General features: G+C 38.8%; 1 long non-coding RNA gene across 1 annotated transcript; it reads right to left on the bottom strand.

Moving 5' to 3' along the window:
• Window positions 1-1,093: 1,093 nt before the first annotated feature.
• Window positions 1,094-2,546, bottom strand: LOC145479002 (uncharacterized). The gene is made up of 2 exons (XR_014048357.1): window positions 1,746-2,546; window positions 1,094-1,612 (listed from the first exon to the last, which is right to left on the bottom strand). It is a non-coding gene; the product is annotated as an uncharacterized LOC145479002 (long non-coding RNA).
• Window positions 2,547-4,681: the final 2,135 nt, after the last annotated feature.

Here is a 4,681-nt window from a genome sequence, read left to right as displayed (position 1 = left end):
TCAAACTTCGCACAGCGGGCGGGAGAGGGAGCAACTGACAGCAGCAAAACGCAAGGATAACCCAAAGGAAAATCTATCCATTCAGTTTTCAAAACAAGGAAAAAACTCATACCCAAGCCCGCGATATCGCTCTCCCAGTCAAGTGTTACCCAGAATTATTTTACCTGACTGAACTCAAACAGCAGGAATCAGGTAAATATCATAAAGAGAATCCAGGGAAAAGACAAAAGTCTTGGCGAATAGTGGGTAAAAGGCGTACAAGGTCATCGATTTCTTCTTGACATCTCGTGTTTTCCTTGGAAACATCTGGCGAACATCGTTGCCATTTCACGGATACGTGTCTAAGCTGCTCTGATGGATATCGAACCATGAAAGGACACAAGCCAAACCACATGACACGTGTGGCACGAGAAAGATTTTCACAGATCGTGATAAAAAAAAAAAACGGACAGCACTGACACATAACTTTCATAGATTGTAATGAAGTTAGCAGTTAATTAGTTATTGTATATACAGTATGTGATAATTAGTTATTGTGGGTCTGTCCCTTATCCTTTATCAGTACGATCGGTCCGAAAACAAGTGTTTTGATGACAAACGCACCCTTGGATTTGGTGCCAATGTTAAACTTAGTGCCACAGTTTTAGGGAGTACTTTGAACCTCTGACGTAATGTTGTAATATGAATTGCTATTGGCGATTCACGAACCACATTGATACCAAAAAAAATGGGAGCGTTTATTTTTAGCCATTCCGATCGTATGTTTTGCGTTGCAGGAGATATGGACTGCCGAAATGTTTGCATTATGAGATGATAAGTACACGTAATTTAATCCTTCCGAGGTTACCAGAAGTTTCTGCTTGCATCATTTAATTTTTCCTTTGTCGCTGGTAAGTTATAATAAAATGGAACGACCTTCATTTCACTGTTAGTATTCTCCGAAATACCGAGGCAGAGGCGTCAAGTGACCTTTGTTATGTTCAAAACTATTTGAAAGCAAAAAAAAAAAGCCTTTCAAATATTACGCACGGAAAATAAAACGCTTAAATTATTTGTTGGAGTCAAGATGACCATTGAGAACTTCAACACTTTAGATGTTGATATTTTATTTACATTAATAAATGGCTTTTTCTAATATTACAAGAGAACTATAAACAAGATAAAGCTGCGAGCATAAATCTGCCAGGTGATGTATCGTTCATTTCTATCAAAACTGTATTTAACACTGAATGTTCAATAGAACTGTTGTACGTCTTTTCAAAAATTCTCTCTGCTTCCGGCCTGGTGTTACTTGCGAATTAATCCTCTTACATCGGTAAGGTTTATTCTAAAAGTAAGCACTAACCTCTAAAAAGCTCTATAACAGCTCCCGAAAAGTGTCCAGAGGTGTTCAACTTCACATCGCGGCCTGCACATGATTTTATCTAAATTGGTTCTTTTCTCTTAATGTTTGGCTGAATTTAAAATGTCTTTAGCTGTTGCACCTAATGTAAACCGAAAATAAAGAAAACATAGTCAATAACAGTATCTTGTCCGCTTTGTTTCTGAGGTGAACAGTGTTTCAAAGTTACTAAGTCATCCAGTGTGGGGACTCGTGCCATCTGTTGTATTTCTGTGAAAGGAAAAAATACGCAAATCAATTTTTTTCTTCTCGTGGGGTCGTTCACTGATGACAAATAGCGAGACCAAAGTGAAAGCAATCTTTGAAACAGTAACAAGCACACATTTATAGTATGATTGCATACCACTGGTCGTCGTCTATTCTGAATAGTACTGCCATTGTCCTCATTTGCTGTTGTGCTTGGCCTCTTTCTCACTGTCTGTCTCCGACTTTTTCTTCTTGGTTTCCCACTAACGCGGCCTTCATGTAAAATAGTTATTTTTCCGTCACCATTTTCTGCAATGAAGGACAACAAGATGACTGCAAGCACCAGACAAGTTATTGTCTTCATGTTGTGTTTCTCCGCAATGCTTCGACGTTATCAGCAAGTTTCTCAGAGATGCTTCTTGCACTCGTTCCTATGTAGAAGTGATGTCCTCCCAAGCAGGATTTGGATATCACAATGGTCCTCAAAGAATAAGTCGTGCGGTTTCCTCAGCTATCATTAAACTGTCACTTGGACGTTCGCGACGTGCATGGAACTATTTTTTATTTGTCTTTTCTCCTGCAGTAACTCCCTTTATAACCCTAAGGAGGAAATCTTGACATCAATACTCTGATTGTCTGTTTTCTTTGTAGTACCCGCGACAGTCCGGGAGCAGAAATTTCAGCCACGAGCAAAATGCTCAACATTTTAATTCCACTCTGTCAAGTTAGATGATAATTCCGTCTGGCACTGTGACACTTGCTGGCAGCATAATAGGTATTTTGTTGTCGAAATATTTTTAGACAAGCTTAAGTGTAATAAGGGTTGTAAACTGCTTACTTTCAGCACTAACTGTCCATAGTGTAACCAGTGCCTCATTTCGCCTTAGATTAGGTGATCTTTGTCGACAATTGCAACTAATAGCTTTTGTAATTCTCAAAACGAAATGAAATACAAAGGAACAAATGGCAATCAGTAAGGGAAATGGGGATTCAGTTTGTAACATTTTCAGTACACCAAGGGTTCCTATAAAGCTTCGGCAGAGATAAAATCTTTTTCCAAGCAACGTCAAAGAGAATTAAGATGACAAGTTAAGTGTAAACGGATTCCCGCTGGTAAACGTTTGTTTGTATTTTGACCCAAACTTCACGAATATCGTCATAATACTTTGTCACTGTTTTCGAAGCTGGCAAAATCAAAATAACTGTTTTCATGCCCATATTTTCGCTATCGAGTGATTCTCCCTTTTAGTGAGATGAAGAGATAGAGCAGCTTTTCAACGTTGTTTACGCTTCACGTGTAAGCATTCTCACCTATTTACCACTCGACACGTTTCCCAATCAATGGCTTTTATCACGCCCCCACTAATTAGCTCGAGCGTTTGAGAACTGACACAATTTTCAGAATACGACCTTGAAAATTTATTAAGGTAACTCTGGTGTATCGGTGTTAGAAACATCTTGACAGTTGAGACTGCTGAGAACCGAATTTCTTTTGTTATCTCAGACTTGTGATGCGTTCTGCCATATTTTTGTCAACCTTTTTCGTTGTTCCACGGACGCTTCAAAGGTTGATCGATCAGTCAAGCCGCCAATTGGTGTAGAGAGTTAATCCAATGAGCATTAATAGGATTTTTATAAGCGTGTTATGGCAAGTAAGATTTGTGGTTAAGAGGTTCGTGTGCTGAAATACAGCGCACTTCTCTCGTCAAAAATGTAAATACTAAAATAAGATTATGCTGGTTTAATTACTTGCTAGACGACCTTAACATGTTTCATTCCTCAGTAACGGAAATAGTGGAGGAGGTAGGACTTCCTATCAATCGTCACCAGCACGCCCATCATCAACAGTTTTGATCTAAATTTAGGTGTGGTTTTCATTTTTGAGATTTGCTATTTTTCAAACGTTGCATTGAGGTCACAGATGAGGAAGGTCCAATTATCGTAATTATCTGCAATGTAAATAACCATGGTAAGAGATCTATAAACCATAATTTGTACATGTCTGTGAATTTACGTTATCCTGTTTTTGTCTCTTTGCGTTGAAAACTGTGCGAAAAAACAACTGGCTTTTTGAAAGACGTTGCATGACACTACAGTTGTTTCATGTCGTTTGGTTATATTTTATTTCATTTTGTCAGCACATGAAATCATGAATAATAATTGTTGACTTTGTAACCTCTCGACTTCCACGGACGGTTCCTAGTTCAAAGTACGGCTTGTCATCCTTTTTGCATAATTCTCTTTGATAGATAGATCAATCATGTCTTCATCTCTTTGATAGGTTGTTACGTTTTCTCCGAGACCACAGATGAGGTCGCACATTGTTATGAGCCGATCACGACTTTGCTGAACATGGTGGAAAGAAGTTACCATATTCACATGCTGAGGACCGAGGACCGCGATGACCTGTTTTTCAAGCTCGTGTCACTGTCGAGCACATATCCTTCGGAAGCGGAAACAAAACAATACCGAGATACACGTGCCGGATCACATTGGACCGATCAGTGGTTAAAGTCAATACGTTCATATCCCGCCCGTTATTTCCTGCTGTTATTATATTAGTTTCAGAGGAATTGATCTCAAGGCTTAAGACCTTCGGATTTCATTGCAAATACTTAAAAGCCATCATCAATAGAACCTTGTAAAATTCAGTTTAAATAATGTAATCGCTCGTAAATTGCTTCATAAATGTAAAAGTCTTGATAATTCATGAAACGATCTGGTTAGCGATATACACTGTATGCCCGTTATATTAAGACACCTCTGTTAGCATAAAGTAATGCTATACGATCAGCCGATAATGCAGCTATTATTCGCAACGTTTTAAATTACAAAAATACCCAAACCAATGTTAGCAGCGTCATCCTGCTATCTCAAATAACCCGCGGTATCGTGCAACTTCCTGGTATGCAGAACATCCACTGCTACCATCGAACATCTCGTTGTCTCAGTCATTCAATCATCCTGCTTTCATTAATATCCCCTCCCTTTTGATTTAAACAAACGTTGGGAGTGCCTTGCCGATATTTCAAACGTATTTAAAAGCCCTCCATAGTGTAGCTAAGGAAAACTTGACAGAGGTATGTGTACGCC

Source organism: Orbicella franksi, chromosome 2, assembly GCF_964199315.1.
Source record: "Orbicella franksi chromosome 2, jaOrbFran1.1, whole genome shotgun sequence".
NCBI classification, from domain to species: Eukaryota; Metazoa; Cnidaria; class Anthozoa; order Scleractinia; family Merulinidae; genus Orbicella; species Orbicella franksi.
This window is presented reverse-complemented; position numbering and strand designations above follow the sequence as displayed.